This window comes from Sinocyclocheilus rhinocerous, unplaced genomic scaffold (assembly GCF_001515625.1).
Source record: "Sinocyclocheilus rhinocerous isolate Xijiao unplaced genomic scaffold, SAMN03320098_v1.1 scaffold134, whole genome shotgun sequence".
Lineage (NCBI taxonomy): Eukaryota > Metazoa > Chordata > Actinopteri > Cypriniformes > Cyprinidae > Sinocyclocheilus > Sinocyclocheilus rhinocerous.
Genome location: NW_015631070.1, coordinates 901,033 through 922,581, shown reverse-complemented (window position 1 = coordinate 922,581; position 21,549 = coordinate 901,033). Strand labels below are relative to the sequence as shown.

Here is a 21,549-nt window from a genome sequence, read left to right as displayed (position 1 = left end):
ATAAAATAAAACAGAACATTATATAACAGTATAATGATTCTGAGTCCAGAAAAAAAAGCAAATGTCCACCTTTTATGTCAAGCCACACTGAGGATAAAGCTTCTGAAAACATATTTCAACTCAAAATCAAAGAAAAAAATGGAGCAATCTCATCATTGTTAAAATTCATTCATTCATTCATTTTTACCAGCCATGAAACTGTATGTGCGCAGTTATAAAAAAAAAATATATATATATATAAAAAAATGGGCAAACACATCTGATTGCAATAATAATAATAATTATAATTATAATAATAATTATACATACATACATAAGAAAAAAAGTGTCTTGAAATAAAATATATGCTAGTTGAAAATAAATAAAATTTAACTTGATAAAACACAAAGTGAAATAAAAAAAATGAATTAAAGAGCTTAAAATTAATTAAAGAGCAGCATTTACTGTGAACCGTTAAAAATGATCACAGTTCTTCAACACATCAGTGCATCAGATTACATATTATATAATTACAACACAGTGTTTGCGATTTAATAACTGTGCTGAATCATATTGAATTTCAGGCATTGTTAGGATTAATAAGAAATGTTACAGGCCAACTGATGAGTGACACTGTTTTATGAATTCACAAATGCTGATATTTACTCTCATTTGGTGCTCAGTTAATTTTAGCCCCTATCATGGTATGTGTTGTATTATTGTACTGAATTTAATTGCTGGATGATTTTCATGACATTCATGAGAATCAGATGTGTTTTAGCAAGATCATTTTGGAGAAAGTATAGCATAACTTTTGGTTAAAAAAAACAGGTCTCAATGTCTTATGGAAAATCTTAAAGAAAAAGATATGTGAGCTTTCCACGACCAGCCTGTATGTTATTAAAATGAGCTGTATTTCCATATCACAGCATATGTCAGCAGCACTCTTTATGACTGTCTATCCGGCAGCATGTTTTTTATGTTGTGATAAGAGCCATTTTAAATTGTAATGATCCTCCAGATCTTCCCTTCCAGCATTATAGCCCAAATTCTGAGCTATTAAAATACAACATGCACCCTCTTCATGAAGCATCAGACAGCATGTGATGTGACACAGCACCTGTGAGTGACTAATACTTAATAACTGCACTATATTCCCCAGCAGTTTGACAGAAGCTCAACTGTTTTCATAATAGTGATTTTGCAGTAATACAGTACTTTTCCCCAATTTGTACTGTGTAGCATCACATTGTATTGTGCATTCATTTGTATAGCCAAGGGAAAACCTTTGTTTGTTTGTATTTCTTTATTTTTATGTTTTTTTATTATTATTATTATTATTTTTTTTTTTTATGACTGAGAAAATATTTAATTAAATGCTGCTATTTCTCCAGGGCTATACTATTTTTTAATCGTTTTTTTTTTTTTTTTTTATAAAATGAATATTAGTTGGAATACAATTTAACTTGATGTACTAAAATAACTAAAACTGAAATAAAAAAATAATAAAACTATAATTTAAAAATGACAAAATCACAACAAAAAAACAACAACATTTTTAACTAAATACAAATTATTATATCTAAAATTATTAGAAAAATTATAGAAAAAATATTTCTATATCTATCTATCTATCTATCTATCTATCTATCTATCTAATTTATTCAGATGTTGTCCTCATATATAGCTTCAATTTATCTACCTTTTTAACATATGTTGTAAACATTTTAATCGTGTCTGTAAATTATGAGTTGAATAGCTTGTCCTTTGAGAATTTAATTACAACATGTTTGTGTTTTCACTGTTAATGGAAATATGACCTTACCCACCTTTAATAATAAAAAAAAAGGTTATGAATCATTAATGAGTAATATCATGCACACATCATGTATGCCTGCTTCCATAATTAACATTCTGCAGGGGAAAAATTGCATTAATAATATGTCTGACAATGCAAAAACTGGTCATGGTCCATGTAAATTTATGGATATTACCTTACAAATATCCTGCTCATCTTAAAGGTGTCTTTACACAGTTCATACATAATTAAGAGATGTATATGCTACGAGCTCTAGGCAGCTGAATGCAGATTAATATTCTCTCTTCAATGCAATTATCTAATTGTCAATTAAATCATTTCTTCCCTCTTCCTGTACGGCTGTTTACAGTCTTTAATGAATGAAGATCTTGCAGTCACACAGGCTTCTGCTGCCGGCGTCACCTGCAGTGACAAATATGCAGCTGAGCGTCTAATGAAGGCTCCTTTAACTAATTAGTTCAGACTAATTTGAGGTTGCCTGTCAGAACATAACAATGCATCATTTCACTGAAATTACAAACATGGAGATAGACACGTTAACCATTTAAAATCTTTACACCAGAGGGAAAAGTTCAGTAGCCTTTACCTGGACGGATTTTCCAAAGGTCACTGAGAGACGACAGACAAAATAATTAATAGTAAATGTATTTACAAAGTGAAGGTGAACGGGCAAAGTTAATGTAATTCATAACACAAAGGGGGGTGTGGGGGGGTGGCAGTTTCAGACAAATTTTTGAATGAAAGATTTTCATAAAAGATGTTGATTTCTATATGTTGTAAATTATTTACACATTGATTAGTGTCAGGTTTGTTATAGTTAACTAAAAATATATTACTTGAAATTAAATAAACTTCAACTAAAATAAAATACAATACAATCATTTAAACTGATTTTATTTCAGATAGTCACCAATTTCTCATTTTAGTTTACCTTGATGTACTAAAATAATTAAAACTGAATAATAGTAATAATAATAGACTTTAGAGACATAAAATATAAACTAATGAAAAATGACAAAAACACACAACAAAATTACATATTCAAGTCATACTCAAATAATGAAAATTTCAAAACAGCATTCCAGAAAAAAAAAATTCACAAATAAAGGAAGCTCTCATGTACTTTTTTTTTTTTGCATGTCTGAAAAGTACATCTCTTTAGGGAACACTACAGTATTTTCTATTACACCAAATATCCATGTTTGGCTGATCTGCTCCTGTAACTAGTGACTATCACCTCCGAATGACACGGCTCCTCTAAAGGAAGCTCAGCCGTAACAGCTGGATGTTTTTGGACCAATGGCAGCTGAGAGTTATTCTAATTACATTCAGATTCTCCATACAATCCCACAGCTCTCCAACACTCAACTGGCCCTCTGACACATGGCCATCATGGGCATCGAATGTCTGCCAAAGCTGGAGTGGTTGAGGAACACGGTTGACTTGAACAGACTGATTTAGGGCGTACTGGTTACCTTTTGAGAAAGTACTGCCCCAGTGACAGCTTTTGTAGCTTTTTTTCTGAGACGGTAAAGCTCATCTCCGATTATTGTATGTTTGCTGTGTAGCTGAACTTGTTGTAGGCCACAATGTCATTTGCCATGGGTAAAAATGTCACCTGTCTAAAGGGATAGTTCACCCTAAAATAAAACTTCTGTCATAATTTACTCTCCCTACAGTTGCTACTTCCTATTGACTTCCATAGTATTTATTTCCACATTAATATCAATGGCTACCAGCAAATTATTAGTTACAACATCCTAAATAAATAAATACATTGCTAAACAGAAGAAATAAACTCATATAATGCATGTTTGGAACTACTTGAGGTGAGTAAATTATTATATTTGTATTTATTTATTTTCTTTTTGTCTTTAAATGCTTAAAATGATTGATTACAACCACTTTAGCTGCATCCACATGTCCACTTCTTAATGTGTCCTTTATTGATTATTGATTTGCAACTTGTGATTATTGATTTGCAACTTGTGAAAAAGGAGTGTGCTTAATTGCGTATAATGTCTACTTGTAGTCTGCAAAACAGTTTCAAAACAAATGACATTAAAGTATATTTTATAATTTTTTGTGAGCATATTCTATATACTTTAATCACATTTCATTAAATTTAAATTATAATATTTTTTATTTAACTGTAAATACAGTTAAGTGTCTGAAAACAATATATTCAGTTCACACTTAGGTGTTTTCATGTAATTTGTTCCCTTTTCATAAATATGCTAAAGTGTACAGACATATGGGCCTGCATAGAGTTTGTTGTTGTTGTTGTTTAAAGTACAAGAATTGATGCAAATCGGCTTTTAACCGAAGAGAAGCACATGCATCAAGCGGATGCCGGCATGTGAAGGACTGACCATGACGAATGCTGTCTGATATTGATATTTCTTGCGGTTCTCAGAGAGCGGCCAAAGCATGGAGCCAAACCCACCGCAGGCTTACGGAAAAGCACAAACATATAATAATTAATCTGTGCACATTTATACTGCACTGAGTGCAATACTGTGACTTTCACTGACAGCATGAGCAGGGGAACTGTTTAGATGTCTTGCAAAATAATGCAATTTGCACCATGATTTATATTTATTGCACACGAAAAGCCACATTGTCTGTCGGGGCAACAGGGTCATAATTTATTCATCTTCTCACTTTAAGTAATGCACCTCTTCCTGTCTAATCGGGAAAATTGCATGTGCATTACGGAAAACATCACAGAGGCTGCAGGGCAGCAGAATACTTACAATGCCATGGTTTATTGTGCTGTTTAAAATGAACACAATCACCTTGCCAGACCTGGTTAAGGTCCACATAAAACTAAAAGTGACCCTTTGCTTTATTTGCTTTTTTAAATAAATGTCCTTGGTCATGTTGTGCATGATTCATCAGTGCAGGTTATTCCAAAGAAAAAAAAAATCTAAATGTAATGACTTGTTCTGCCTCTTTACTAGTCACAATACTTATTCTTAATCGTTCTGTTTATATGAACCCTAAACGTTGCATATTTATTTACATGAGCATTGCATGCCTTCCAAACAAAACTTCTGAACATGCATAGTGCAACTGGAGAAGGCCACTGCCACTCGGATAATGCCACAGGAACTTCTGTGAGTATAATTGCCATTTTTGTCTTGATGACAGCTGACATTTCTGGCAGAAGAGTTTTTTTAACCAAATAAAAGTGATTATGACTCAATGTGGAAATTATAATATTTGCAGTGTTTTCCATGCATCCATTTGTCCATGTCGGGTCAGGACTTTCCAGTCATGTTTCCTGACTTTTCAGTGAAATCAAGCTAAATATGTAGAGTCAAAGCTTTGTCTGACATTTTAAAATAACTTAAAAGTAAAAAAAAGAAAGCTTCATGGTCTTACTCAGAAAGACCAATAAAACACAGTCAGGCCATGCTAGACTAGTTAGTTCAGACCCATACTAACTTGTTTTAACATGTTCCTAACATGTTATAGCATTGCTAGCATGATTTAGCATGTTCCTTGCATGTTTTATCACATTTATAACATTGCAAGTTGCTACCATGTTTCTCATGTATCAGCATGTTTATAGCATGTATCCAGTATTTTTAGCATGTTTAGCAGAGTGCTAGCATCTTACTAAAATGTATGATGCTAGCATGATATAGCACAGCACATTGCTATGCATGTAAACATTGCATATTTACATGTTTTAGCATTGTGCTGCTGCCATGTTTTACCACATTGTTAGCATGTTAGAAAATTTCACTAATGTAATTGGCATGCTGCTAGCATGTTTATTCACATTGCTAGCATGTTAACATAGTGTTAATGTTATATATGGTTGATAGGATCATGCTGCTAGCATGTTAATCATGTTGCCAACATGCTTTTAACATGTCGCTCCCATATTTTATCAGATTGATAACATTATTACTGCATGTTGCTAGCATGTTTCTAGCTTTTTTGCATGTTGCTAATGTTTTAGCACAGTGCTAGCATCTTTCTAACATGTTTTAGCCTGCTGACAGCTTGCATTATCATGTTGCTAAAGGATTCAGTATTATTAATGTATTTTATACATGTTGCTAACATGTTTCTAGCATATATTGTTTTAGCATGTTGATGCTACATGTTTAGCATGTAGCATTTTGCTACCATGTATTACATATTGCTAGCATATTAACACATTCCTAACATGATTTAATAGGTTTCTAACCAAATAGCAAGCAGACATTGATTTATCATGTATGTATGTATATGTATTTTGCTAAAATGTTTTATTATTATTATTATTAACGTTGTTATTATTATTATCGTTATTATTATTATTATTATTATTATTATTATTATTTTACCATGCATTACTAACATGATTTAACATGTTTCTACCCAGATAGCAAACAAACACTGATTTAACATCTATGGTTATAAAGTTCAGTATCAGTCGTCAATCGAGCCAATCAGTTCCACGTCTCAGGCATGAGACACAAATAAACATATGCATGTTAGTATGACATATGTAAACATATACATCACAGCACTGTGCATGGTATTAACAAATCCAACTGAATAAATCATTGCATTCAAGTGTTTGTTTGTTTTTTGTGTTTTTCCTGTTGATCAGATTACTTCAGGTCTTCACCACCGTCTCAATAGCTCACTTGAACCAAACTGGTTTTGTTTCATTTTGAGTGTAGCTACTATATATCAAAACCATCCTAAAACATCTTCTGTGACTGACATCATCTACAGGTTGTGTGGGTTAATCAGTCAAACAGCTTTTTAGGCATTGCACGCTCACACTGACCCTGATTCCATTCTGGTTAGAAATGCATATGTTGCTCCATCCAATAAATTCCCCATGGATAACATCAAGTTACAGCCTATACATGTTTTGCCTTGTTGAATATCCTGTTTCACATTATGGAAGTAAAATAGGTTGTGAATGCAAAGCACCACCCAGGGTGTTTGTCCCTGTATTGCTCAGAATAAAATGTGTCTGCTAAATAACTGGGTAAATAAGTGGGTAAATGCACTGGATTTTCACATCACAAATTTATTACAATGCGTTCTTTGCACTACAAAATCAATGAACCCCAGTGAACCTTCTGAAGTCTTCAGAAGAGGGTCTCACAGATGAATATTCCCCTGCTGATACACTGTATGACAAGATATTTCATATTAAACACTCATAATATTATCCGCTCTTGTGCTTTAGTCGTCTCCCTCTGAGAAGGACACATGCTGTTTACAAATCTCCCACCATTTTCTCTCGACCGCCTGAAGGACCTTGGGTTTTGTCAGTGTGGATTAATTTATTGACGGATGTTTTGAGACCAAACAAATCCGCTTATGACTCAATGCGTCAAATTATAATATTTGCAGTGTTTTCCATGCATCCATTTGTCCAAACCGCTTGTACCATGTCGGGTCAGCCAGGACTCTGACAATTTCCAGTCATATGTTCTGATTTCCTTTCATCATCTCTGTATATTAAGCTGAGATATGACATAGTATTAAAAATAAATAAATAAATGCACAGCCTTTCAAAGTGTACATGTGCTCAAGGAAAATTAATTGCTGTCTGCGCTTTTTCTCTTTCTCTCAAAAACAAAAAAAGTTATAGGTGATAAAAATTTGTTTTTACTCGTTTGAACTTGTCACATGTTTGTTTCTGTTTAGTTCCTGCTTGCCCCTATTTGGTTCAGTTCCTGTTCTCATTTAGTTAATCATCGTTTATTCTGTTCACCTGTTTTGATTGATTACTCACCTGTTTCTGTTCTCCCTGATTACATTCCATATGTTTATAAGCCCTGTGTTTTCCTCAGTTCCTTTGTATTGCGTTAAAGTTAGATCGTGGTTGTTGTCTCTCTCTGTTTCCAAGTGTTTTGTTCTTGTTTTGATAATTAAAGACTCTATCGTGGATTACTTCCTCTCCGTGTGCTTCCTCCGCACCACGACCCGTGACAGAACTAGAGTTACATGTATCTTTTAAACTCCTCACACAAGCACTCCACAACACGGGCGTTGTTTGTTTTTGCTGGCTTCAGTAGTTTATTTTTCCATCTATTCCAGTCTGGGCCAGTGTTGCCACCTTGTGGAAAAAGTAATTAGTGCAAAAAGAATCAAAAAGTGCATATGCACACATAAAAACTGAAGTATAATTAGGCCTTCATATGTTTATATGTAGCTTGTTGTTAGCATGTTTTGACAAGTTGATAGCATGGTTCTAGCATTTAACATATTGTTAACATTTCTAACTCATTGCCAGCAAGATATAATGTATTGCTAGCATATTGCTAATATGTTTACCATTTTGCTACCATGCTTTACCATATTACTAGCATGTTTTAACATTTAGCTAACATTATTTAGTATGTCTCTGTGTTAAAACATTTCTTACATGATTTAACCTGCTGTTAGCATGTTTAATCACGTTGTTAACTTGTTTTTAGCATATTATCCCCATGTTTTTATCATGTTAATAACATTATTTTGCATGTTAGATGTTGCTAGCATGTTTCATCACATTTATATCACGTTTTAGCGTGTTTCCAGCTTTTTTAACATGGCATGTTTTAGCATATAATGCTAACATCTTTCTAACATGTTTAAGCCTGTTGAAAGCTGGTATTATCAAGTTACTAATGTGATTTAGCATGCTTTTTCTGACGTTTTTTCTAGCATAGATTGTTATAAATTTTTTATAGCACGATATAGCATTTTGCTACCGTGTATTACTTAACACATTGCTAACATGATGTTTTGGCATGCCTGTATGTTTTAACACAATTATAGCCTAGTTTAACATGTTGTTAACATGTTTAGATCATGTGTAATGCTAGCACATTTCTTACATGTTTTAGCATGTTTCTATTATTTTTTGTAACATTTCAATTTAATTTTGTTACCATATATTACACATTGCTAGCATGTTAACACAATGGTAACATGACTTAACATGTTTTCGGCAAGTTTTAACATGTTTCTAACATGTTTAAGCACAATAATAACATGATTTAGCGCATTGCCAATATGATTCGCACATTGCTGGCATGTTTTTACAATGCTAGCACATTTCTAGCATGTTATCATGTCACTAACATTTTTTAACAGGTTGTAGCCTATTGCTAGCTTGCATTAGCATGTTTGCTAACATCTTTTAACATGGTTAACATGTTTTAGCACTTTGATAACATGAACGAGTTACTGTTTAAATTGTTTGTTAGAAAAATTGGAAGAATAATAAGCTTAAATAATATCAATATAAATTGCAATATTAGGAATAAGAATATTACAAAAACTGGTCTTGTGCTGAATTGTTGTTATTGTTTAAACACTCTTGCAGTCTTTCGGGCTAATCCTTGTCCCCCCACCCCTTTTTTTTGAGTCTGTAAATGGTCTCATTCACTCTGAAAGCTTCCTGTCTTTATTGCTTTTTTCAGAAATCTAATTTCTAATGCAAGTCTTGTGTGGACTCAATCAATTGCTGTTTCCCTTCATAGGGGCTGAGCTCCGCTTTGTTCCTGACAGTTCACAGGGATGGAGGCTTGTCCCCTATTTGTATTCTGGGTCCCAGGAGCTGCTGGATTGAACCGAGAGATTCTGCTTTGTGAGGACATATCGAACAGTTTCCGCCTACAAACTCCTCTGAGAGGAAGTGGAGGGTTTGGGTTTGTTCTCGAGTCCCCATCCACTCGATGTAGACCACAAACTACCTCTGTCAACGCTGCGCTGGATGTTTGCTGTCAGAGTGTTTTCAAAACCCCAGTGCCAAGACCTCTAAACCTGATGTACATAGCTAAAATCCATCTGAACTTGAGTCGTCTGAATCAATGTTATCTATACATACACCAGTCCTTTTGAAAAAGCAGCTTTACAATTTAATCCAGATTGATGTAATGATATTAAGTTATATTATTAGTGCTGACTTTTTATAGTTTCTTTCCTAGATACTATGCTAAAATATTTGGCATAATGACATCTATGAAGTGAAACAGCTTTTTCACCATGTTTCATTAGAAAACGTTATAGCAGAGTTTTATACAATGGATGTCTTAAACTGTAGTAGATGTCTATGTGTTCTGTCAAATGTTTCATTATTCTGCAGGTTCATTATATAAAAGTGGACCATGTTATGGTACTTGTCAAGATAAAAGGTTAATAAGATAAGTAATAAGAAAAGAGACATATAAGAAACATATAATGAATCGAATGTAGGGAAATTATGCTTTGCATGGTAATATAAAATGGACTAAATTCAGAATATCTTCCTACCATACTAAAATGCTAATTAAAATTACACAAATGTGATTATTATTTGATTATTAATTCTGATCACAGCATATGATATATACTGCACAGTGCACTATTCACATTCATACTTGAATTTAAATACATTTATTTAATTCATTTATTAAAATACTAATTTCGAAAGGTAGGCTACTAATATATTTTAACATAAAAATACACATTAAATAATATATATTGTATATATTTTGTTGCATATTTTAGATAAGTTGGTTGCATTATGAAATTACATAAAATAACAATGTACTGAATTTATGTTTTTAAAAAATCTTACATTTTTAAGATAAAAAGTAAGCGCTTCTCCTTAACCATCTTCAAGAAATGACTAAAAACACATCTGTTCCACCTTTATTTGACCCTCTAACTCTTTCTATTCTATTTTAATTCTACTTTATCTATATTTTTCATCTTTTTTTTTAAACAACAAAAAACAAACAAACACTAGCTTTCTATTTTTTTCTATTCTATCTACTTGTTTTTCTTTGTGTGTGTGTGTGTGTGTGTGTGTATGTATGTGTGTATAATATATATAGATATACACCTTGCTACGTGTACTGCGTTAGGCTAACCGAGACTTGTCATTTGCACTTATATATTGTTGCTCTTTTGTTAGTTTTGACTGCTTTTATTGTCCTCATTTGTAAGTCGCTTTGGATAAAAGCGTCTGCTAAATTTCTAAATGTAAATGTAAATGTAATGTAAAAAATCAAACAGGTTCGAAACATGAAAATATGAAGCAATATATTATTTTACAGCAGGTGGCTATTGTTAATTTAATGTGTGTATATCATGTGTATTTTAAATTGCATGCATTATTTAGTTGCATTATGATGCTACATGAAATAACAATGGACTATTACAAAATAAATGAATAACAAAACACAATTAGGTTTCAAAATGTCTCAAAATACCACATTTAGTTATTGTTAATTTATATGAATATAATATTGTTCATTATTAGACATGTATATCATATGTAAGCCTATATTTCTTGCACAATTAAGGCATAACATTTTAGAATAATATACACTTTACATAAATATACCTAATATATTATACTGCATATTATATACTGTACATTTTCTTGTAAATGTTAGACATTGGTTGAATTATGTGAAGTTGCACGAACTATGTAGTATGTTTGAAAATATTTGTAGAAACGTTCAGGAAACATTTTGAATCCAGAATTCACCATAATGAAGACTGAAATCGTGATTCTCTGGCATATTTGAACAAACAGTAGACTAGAAAATTATTTTGTAGCGCGGCAGCGCTGCCTGACGCTGGGCGGTCTGCCACCGAAACTCAATCCCTCGAGGAGCCGCCGGCCGACCAGCAGGACTCTGACCACGCTCTTGTTTTATATGATTTTATATCACATTTGTATTCATGTCACATGCTGCACTGCGGGGGAGAGCTAATCAGGGGAGGGTAAAGCGAGTGTAGTGCAATTTGTCGCGTTCAGATTACGAGGCTTCACAATTATGAAAGCGCTCCAGGCTGCGCACACCTCTGCGGACGGCCACACAAACGCGCTGCCAATTACAGCCGTCAGCCACCATACGAACGGACGCATGCGTGCAAATAGCCCTCGCAGCACAATCACGCGGCTCTCGCAGAAGCCTGACCTTCAGGAGTCTGAGCTCAGCACTCTCGGCAGGGTAATTAAATGCCCACGCCTGCCTCAATCCAATCAGCAGAGTCCAGATCAATGCACGATTTTCAAAACAAACTAATTCACTAATGGTCTGACTTATTGTTCCAATTTACCTGACCAGTGAATTATGGGCCCGCGATCGGCGAGGGGTGGAGACCAGGGCGATCGATGGAAAGACAGAAGCGCCTGCGAGCGGAACCGCTGCCCGTGGACGAGTCATCTGGCCCGGTGCTTCTGAGCGGGACGGCCGCTGTCTTAAAGCCAAGTAATTAACGCGCTCAGACCGACAGCTTGGCCGGCCAAGGTGTTGGGGAGTTTGTTCCAGATAAATTAGCCATGCTAGGCTTGTAGCGAATTCAATTAAACCAAACATAATTCAGTCGTAATCACCCTTCAGATTTGCACAAGTTATTTGTTTTTTATCTACAGTGACTTTAGGGTTGTGATTAATTATTATTCAAGTATTATTATTATTATTATTATTATTGTGGTGGCATTAATTTCAGATAAACCCACCTTTGTTAGACATTAGCTGCAGTGGTTGCAGTACCTTTTCCATTTACCAAAAAAACTATCTAAGTTTCATGTAGAAAATACAACAGTACTGTACAATTGAATATATATTTAATTCAGTAAACTTTCCAGCATGTCTTGAACGCACCATAAGCTGCAATGGAGTGGAGCAGACTGTGGCGTCAGTCAAAGGACTGGTTATGTGAAAGCGTTCTGGCTAAATGTGACAGTAAATGATGCTGTGTTTTATGGATGGCTGAACCTGCGTTTGTGCAATTGCTTTGTTTGCCTTTCCGTTTTCATCAAGCAAATGGAAGTTTCATGAAAACAAATGTCTGATGGAAGAAGGACAGGGATTTTCTCCATCCCTTGCTCATGGTGAACACCATGTGTCTCTTTTGTCAGCATGTTTAAACAGATATGGTAATCGCTCGACTCCCGCGGTCATTTGTAAGCTCATACTGGGACGAGGCACTTAACATTCCACCCACTAACCCTGTGGAGGAGAATCACGCGCTTCTCAAAACGCATCTCGCAGGCTGTTTACCGCACCAAAGGACACGTGAACAACTTTACATGAGCTTCCTTCAGTTTGACTGAAAACCTCACAACTCTGACTCAACTGAACTAGACTGCTTTATATCTTCAGTTATTAAAAAGGCTTATCAGTTATTAAAAATCCCGACTATATATGCATATATGTGTATAGATAGATAGATAGATAGATACAGATAGTTTTAATGACCAATGTTTAACCAAATCCTCCTCAGAGAGATACTCAGTATCTGTTGTGTTATTTTCCATGTTGTTCAGTGTTGATCCAGAAGAGCGGTGGGTTTTTCTGCAGTGCGTTTGTGAGACGTGATGTGTGCTGAAAGGCTGCAGCAAGGAACACACACTTCTGCTGCGCGTCATGCGTGATCTTCACCCGACGGACTCAGAACAACATCATGAGATCACTGAGGATGGAAATAACGCAGCTCTGATGAGGCCGTTCATGTGTGAATGTCAGAAGACGCCAGCAGATCCTCTGACTGGATCAGAGATGTGGAGATTAAAATCAGCATGAACATCTGTGACAGTTTGGACATGAGGCCGGGTTACATTAAACACATAAATATAGGCACTAGTGTTGTTGTGCATTAAAAGCACATGTCATTTAAAAAAAAGTGAACTGTTTGCTTGAGCAGACTTACATGTCAACTTCAGACCCAGTCGATCAAGAGAGTTTGGAGAGTTCCACTATTAACCCCTAACTGTTATTGCATTGCATTACACCCCTTTTGAAAAGTGAAGTGTGCTAAACTGTTAAATATGCACATGCACACTAATATTTTGTAATACTTTTTTAATGTGCTTACATTTAATATAATATTATATTAAAGTGAAATAAAAGGTCACTAGTTAAGTGTACTTAAAGAGATACAATTTCTTGACTATGTTTCTTAGACCACGTAATTACACATTTAAAAAGTGCTTTAAAGAAGTGCACTTATTTTGATTAGTTGACTAACATACTAAAGCACATGTGAAGTACTTGATTATGATTTTAACTGCAGTGTGTTATTTGATATTACATTTAAAGTTAATATATTTTAAATGTACTAAATTGAAACTTCATTACAAATGTGTAATACAATTTGTATTTAAATACATGACATACAAGTTTCAATAGAAACTAGATAAACACGTTTGTCAAGACAAACTTTAAGTTGGCTTGAGAAAGCTGGACCAGAAAGTTTGAAAAGTTTAAAAAGTTTAAGAAGTTTAAAAATGTGAAGTTTGATGGTTTTCAGTCTGAAATAGTTTGAAGTTTAAAGTAGTTTTAAAAGCTTAAAGTTTGTATGTTAAACAAACAAAAAGCTTAAACAAACAAACAAACAAAATAGATAAGATAGATAGATAGATAGATAGATGAGTTTGAATTTGTTTGAATGGGTTAGAAATAGTACATAGAAGGGAAGCTTGATTGAGTCTCAAGGGATTCTGGGTATTTTGACAGTTGGAGTTTGAATAGTCTTGGCTCATTTGAACATTCCGTCAGTGTAAGTCTATGGGATTTGTTATGATATTTAATCTTCAGTTTTATGAAAACCGTTAGTCAGATCAGTTAGAAAAGATATAGCAACTAACTTCAGATCAGTCTGAAGATTTGGGCTGAGATTGGAGTTTGTAGAGTTAAAGCTGTAGGAGGAGTTAGAGTCAGCGGTTTTAGTTAGAATAATACGTTTAAATAGCATTTCAGTAAGTTGGCTTTCTCAAGCCAACTTAATGACATTAAATTATATTTTAATTTATCATAAATGCTTGTCAGTACATTAATAGAAGTAATTATGAAATAACATATAAACATGTATTTAAGTCCTGCTTAAGTGGGCCAGAAAGCACGGTAAAATTCAACTAACTGCATTTAATATTAATTTAAACTGCAATACATTTTCATTTAAATGCAACTCACATAAAATTAAGTTTCTGAAAACATTACATTCAGTTTACACGTAAGTATATTCTTTTAAAGTGTATTATTTTCGAAATAAGTGTACTTCAAATAATAAAGTGTTTCAACTACTTTTTCAAGTAGCACAAAAAAAGAAAAAGAAAAAGACTATTTAACAGTGCAATTTCAAATCAAAGCACGTTTAGAATCTCCTGTGACGGTGCATTATGCCTTGCACTGCTCTCTGCAGGGTCACATTAGCCCTGCTGGACTAGTTAGTGAAAACCAAGCAGTCATGCGCAATGCAGGCGTCTTAAATTGAACCAGCAGGGCATAGTTTATCACTGCAAATATTGGCTGGAAATTGCCCTGCTTATCAGAGTCTGAGATGGATGAGTCGTTTACTCCTGCCCTATAAAACTCAGCTTTCAAGCCAGAAAGAGCAGCGCTGTCATCTCCACTCGCCGTGTAATATGCTGGAATTTCACAAGCTGACATTTGTTTCATAGACCGTCCTGCTCTGCCGTGTATCACAACGGTGGCCTAAAAATACGACTAGAGAAAATGTTTGGCCAGCACTTTTTACTCGCTGACTTTCTTCGAAGCGACGCCACGCGGCCTCGACCTTCCACGACCGAAGTTTCCGCCGTCTGTGAGCGTATTTGTTATTAGCGGCGGGTGGTGAACAGATGTAGATCTCTCGCGGGACAGGGCCTCTGGTGCGTCATAACAAGGAGCTTCGATCCGGCTGCTACTTTATTTTCAGCCCAAATTTTCTGACCTAATTTCCACATGGCATGCTGTTTATCCTTCATTTCGCTTCCCTGCCAAGCTCAGACGGCCCGCTGTGTGGCTCAATCCCTCCCGCTTAAACCGGACCTTTAATACATGCTCAGCCGGCCCATTGTTCGTATTTAAGCATGATTTTGAGGGAAACGAGTAGATGAGAGCGAAACGGCGCGCTCCATAAATCAGAGCTCCTCTGGGATGCCAGGCAGATGGTAACGTAAGCTCAGGCCGCTCACCGTAGATCTACACCTTTAGGTGAAATATGCCACACTTACGAGCTGGCAGATTTCATGAATATGCATGAAGTAAGCCAGTGGTTTGATTTAATTTAGCTCGCACTTCCAAATCTGCATGAAAGTGACAAAAAAGCATATGTTGGAGTTATATAAGCATTAACAGCTCATTTTGAAGACTACAGTCAGCCTTAATCTGTAAGATGCAATGTGTTCCTGACATCTTGATGAGTCTAGTAGTATGACAGCTGTTTGTTTCTAATTTATGTATCAAGGTGGGACCCACTTTATATTAAGTGTTTTTAACTACTATGTGCTTACATTTGATTGAATCATTTAATGCAATGCACTAATTGAGTACATGCATGTTTGTACATATGTTTTTCTGTTATTAATGTCTGTAGTTACAACCAGGGTTTGAAATGAACACCCGCCAACCCGCCAAATGTGGGTAAAAATCAGCTGTGGCGGGTAACGCTGTCAAATCACTAGCCAATTTGGCAGGTTACTTTTCGTAAATTATGTTTACTAATTCATTTCTTGAGGAAGTTCATGTAAGCCAAATCTGCACAGATTTAGTGTAAATACTGAACTCGAGACTCATCATGATATATTAAATAAGCCTAATTGCGCAGCATCTGGGCATATCTAGCTTACTTGAACATACCCAGCGATGTAGCTACTGGCCATCGGGAGCACCGGGACATTCCCGGTGGGTCGATCGCCGAAGCGAGGGAGACCTCATATTAGGCGCTGTTTTTAAATTACAGCCCACGCGAAACTGCAAAAAGCAAGTACTCCAAAAGTGTGAAGCGGCGCTACCCGGTGCATCCGCCAGCCGCGCGTTAAAGCAGAGCGGGATCAGTCTCCTGCACAGCGCTGCGCTTCCGCCACGATTTATAAGAGATAAACAGCACAAATCGCTCGATCCATTCAGAAATGACACAGAATTGTGTTATACAGTTGTGTGATATGACAACATTAAAGGTTCTGCCTGAAAACAGCCACGACCAGGTAAAATGCATGTAAACAAACTTTAATAGCTTATTTCTCTTTAAATGTTTCATTCTAATTAATTTTAATTTAAGTAAAATGTTAATTCAGTAAGAGCCTGATTAAAGATAAAAATCAGTGTCTCTGTAATTTAGAGACACTTATAAATGAGGTGTTTTCCATTTACAAATATTATAAAGTTCTTAAAGGGATAGTTCACCCAAAAATTAAAACTGTCATCATTTAGGCTACTCAGCATCATGTCATTCCAAACCTGTATGAATTTCTTTCTTCTGTGGAACATAAAAGAAGATATTTTGAGAAATTCAAGAAATGTTTGTCCATACAGTAGAAATCAAGGGTAACCAAAATGGTTTGGTAACATTCTACAAAATATCTTTTGTGTTTTACAGAAGAAAGTAAGTCATACAGGTTTGGAAAGACATGAGGGTGAGGAAAGGATGACAGCATTTATTAGCAGTAAATTTCCTATGTTCTAGCACAAAATCAATGCTTATACTGTCAAGTGCATTTCTATGTGACAAAAATGCAGTATTGTATTGTACAGTATTATTAGTTTGTTGCATTTACTGTGAATTCAGTAATATATCATTATTTGTTTTTTGTCCTCATTTATTTATTTATTTATTTATTTACTTACTCCAATTGAAGGCCCTATAACACAGCGAAACATTCACAGGGGACCTTGAGGGCTGGATTTGTCCAGGGACGAATTTTAACCCCGTCACTATGCAACAAATAATGGCGTGGCGGGCACACTGGTTTCCTTTGCATTGAAGCAATAACGAAAAGTCAAAAAATGCCTGAAGACTCGCACCGTGTCTACACCAGATGCGACAAAATACTATAGAACCCATTATAATCGGTGATGCGGCCTACACTGGATGTGGCGCAGCACAGCACGACAAATCTCCGACAGTAAACTGATGCCTGGTTCTATTTATGATGTAGGCCTACTGTTTGACAAAGTACAAATGATTTGCAATGGTCACTTTGTCGCATCCAGTGTGGACAGCCTTAAGCTGTTGGCTTACGTCTGGCCTTTTTTTCATAATTTATTTGTTTAATTTTTTTGGCTAGTAGAAATTATGAATGGCCGGTAACTTAAAAATGTAGTAGCCAAATTGGCTGGTGAGTGAAAAAGTTAATTTCAAACCCTGGTTACAACCCTAAATTTCACTGTTGACCCTATCTCTACTCCTTGATGCATAACCTTACTATACCACCAAACCTGTACCTAAACCTATAATACCCATATCCAACCTCAATAGCAGCAAACGTGATCTGCAATTCAGTATGAGCACAATAAGTACACTGTACCAAACAATTCATTATGTTTGATGTAAGTACATAGTAGTTAAAGACACCTAATTGAAAGTAGGACCGTAAAGGGTAAATAAATGACTTTCCCACATCTTAGTTTCACTAGTTCATTTTAAATGACCATGTGGTTTGAACAGTACATTTTTAATTGAGTGTAATCCCTCAGATAATATGAGTTTGCAATGCACAGCATTTATAATTCCTTTTTTTTTTTTATTCCAACAGCATTCATTGCCATTATTTGCCTTTTACAAGTAAAAAAAAAAAACATTTAAATAAAAGAACATAAAATAATATGTGCCCCATGTGTTACAGTGCAAGAAAAAATAAACATTTAGAAAATTATTTTCAAAATCATGCCCACTGATCCAATTATGTGCAGTAATTAGTATGCATTATTGAATTATGTAATTAGTATACACGATGTACTTAAAAACAAAGATTTGCAAGCCTTCATTTCCTAAAGAACACATTTTATTGAGAACATTTAATACATTTGTACTTATTCTTTATGTACTTAAAAAATGAAAGAATAATCCCTGGACAGTCACACCAGTGGACAAAAATCATAATTCAATCAAAATATGAGTAAAATTAATTTTAACTAGTGTTTTTTATTATTAATTTTAACTAGGAATAACTCATGTAAAAATAATTATCCATTTAATATTTAAACATCAGCGAACCACCTCTGGTGTAAAGTTATTTGAAATTACATACCGTCAATACATAACCATGTAATGCAGGTAATTTACAAGATACATGCAAAGAAAGCTGAAAAGGACTGTTTACATGGAGTGAAATTCACCCACATGAATTACATCAATGACGAATAACCACAAACTCACCCTTCTAGAACTTACTAAAAGGCAATTTAGAAACTTTAAAGCTCAAATTCTGAGTTTTAAGTTTTAATCGATGTGCTTTAACAACAATACAAGCTTCACATTTCTCCCTCTTAAACTCTTGCCCATAGACTTCAGTTGTAGCCATTTCAGAATAATTTTCTCTGATAATCAACCTTCTGCTGTAAATGCTGTCAATAGAGCTGAACTTTGAATCTTGAACATTGCAGCATAATATTCTGTTGATTTGCGGGTCCAGGAATCTCCAGTAGCTATAAATTCATTGGATTTATCTGTTATTTATTATGTTGTTTGTTCAGGTTCATCATAATTAAAGTACTTACAGCAATTCCTGCATTTTTTTCACTCTTCCGGAGCATCTGGAAGAGTTTCCGAGTGCTGGAAGCAGTTCAGCGCAGCGATTACCCTATAGTGTCAAGAGCTCCCATGGTAATAATAATCATCTCTTCTTCAAATGAAGACAAATATGATCATGAAGACAGCTCAGTTTGGATTCATGGCAGATGTAAACACTAACCGCCAATAAAAGGAACAGAAACGCAAAGAGTCCTCTCAGCTTTGACAAGGTCAATAGCAGAGTGATAAAGGTTGACTCCACTAGACTCGGCAGAAGAAGCAGATTTACCAAATGATGCAAGTATTCCATGCTCCACCGGCCCACTCTTACACTACTAGATCACACGTGCTGATTGCTCAACTGTAAATGTATCAGACCTGCATCTTTCATATCAGGTGTCATGTGGCCATGTGTAATGTATACAGCATGTGAGCATCTAAATCATGTCACAGGAGGCTCGAGTCAATTACAAGGAAGATGTAAAGGGTCATATTAATATCTGTTCTCTGGTTCAAAAATCAAATACGCTTCCAGTCAACCGTTTAGATACACTGTACTGAATCTATGTCATAATTTCAAAGACTTTTTGCTCAGATTCCTGAACCTAGCTTTGTAGGCCTGACAGGAATTCAAAGGTTTACAAGTTGTTAAATAAAAACATAAAGAAATGAATGAATGAATGAATGAATGAAGGTGAAAACTACACACACACACATATTGGGAAAAATAGACTTTTTTTTTTTTTAAATAAGGTAACAGTCTATTTTATAGTGCCCTTATTTCATATGCATGTACTAATAATAGAAAATAATGCATAGTTACAAGCAACCAAACCCTAATCCTAACCATACCATGTAAGTACATATTGTTAATTAGTATTACTCAGTACCTGATTGTATAATTACACCATAAAAGGGATACCTTAAAAATTGTAATCATAAATAATATGAATGCATGTATTAATCAATAATATTTTGGGTCGGTATTGATTGATTGATTAATTAATTGGTTGATTGATTGATTATTCATCTATTAATCAAGGACACATTTATCAAAAGTACCAGTAAAGACATTTATAAAGTTACAAAATATTTATATTTCAAATAAATGAGAAATAAATTATTTTGAACTTTATATTGATCAAAAAATCCTGAAAAATGTGGCAGCACAACTGTTTTCAACATTGATAATAACGTCCCAGGTTACGTATGTAACCATGGTTCCCCGAGGGAACGAGACACTGCGTCGGAAAACGCTAGGGGAACGCCTTCAGCGATACCAAGCTCTGAATCATATGTGTAATCAGTCGAACGATGGGCGAGACGTCAGCGGCGGGTGACGTCATGACCAGGAAGCTTTAAAAGCACGTGAGGTGCAGCCGGCGCTAGCTTCTTAGGAGTGAAGCAAGCTCTAGTAGGGATGCCGGAAGTATGGCCTTGCGACGCAGCGTCTCGTTCCCTCGGGGAACCATGGTTACATACGTAACCTGGGACGTTTTTTCTATATTATTTCCATTGCAAGTCCATGAAACCAAGACTTTTAGCATGAAAAAGTACAAACATATATGCAAAAGTAATTGTTTTTCATCTTGTAATTGAGTGGTTTAATCCAAGTCTTCTGGAGGAGACAGGGGTGTCATGCAGCATCTATGGGAGGGATGGTAAATTTGACATTGCTCTCTCTTCTGACTGCCATTATCAGTCTCCCTCAATTTATTTTTTCCTTTTATTGAAAGTCATAAAAACACTATCATGGAATTTTTCTTTTGCTATTAGAGCAAATGGGAATGCAAAAAATATATTTGTGGTACTCTCCCATTCACTGCTCTTCAAGTTAACCCAACTATGACAACTTCCACTGCTGAGCTGAGAAACCCGGAAATGTGAAAAAGGTCCATTATTTTTGAGGGGGCACAAGTAAAGAGTTCGTCATGTGTGTCATATGACACACGGCAGCCACGATAGCACTGTATAACTGATATAGGTTCTGTTTTATTTATTTTCTCCTTTTTATTCGAAATATTCCCAAACTATATCATGAAATATCTCGATTCTCAAATATGTGTAAGTTAATGCATTTTTCACCTTTATAGATTGTTAGTTGATCTATAATGGGCAATGGGCAAAGCCTAATAGTGTAATCTATATATGCATAAAAACCTGTCTTTTTACTTACCAGATATGGGTGTCATGCCATAAAATGTTTGTAATACAAGTGACTTTGTATTTAATGTGAATTTAATAAAAACATTGTAAGTTACTAATTATAACACTTTCATTGTACA

The 21,549-nt window shown here is 35.0% G+C and overlaps 1 protein-coding gene across 1 annotated transcript in view; it reads right to left on the bottom strand.

Annotated features, from left to right (window-relative positions):
* brinp1 (bone morphogenetic protein/retinoic acid inducible neural-specific 1) overlaps positions 1 to 21,549 on the bottom strand; it is a 187,018-nt gene that overhangs the window by 151,505 nt on the left and 13,964 nt on the right. The gene's annotated exons all lie outside the window — the stretch shown is intronic.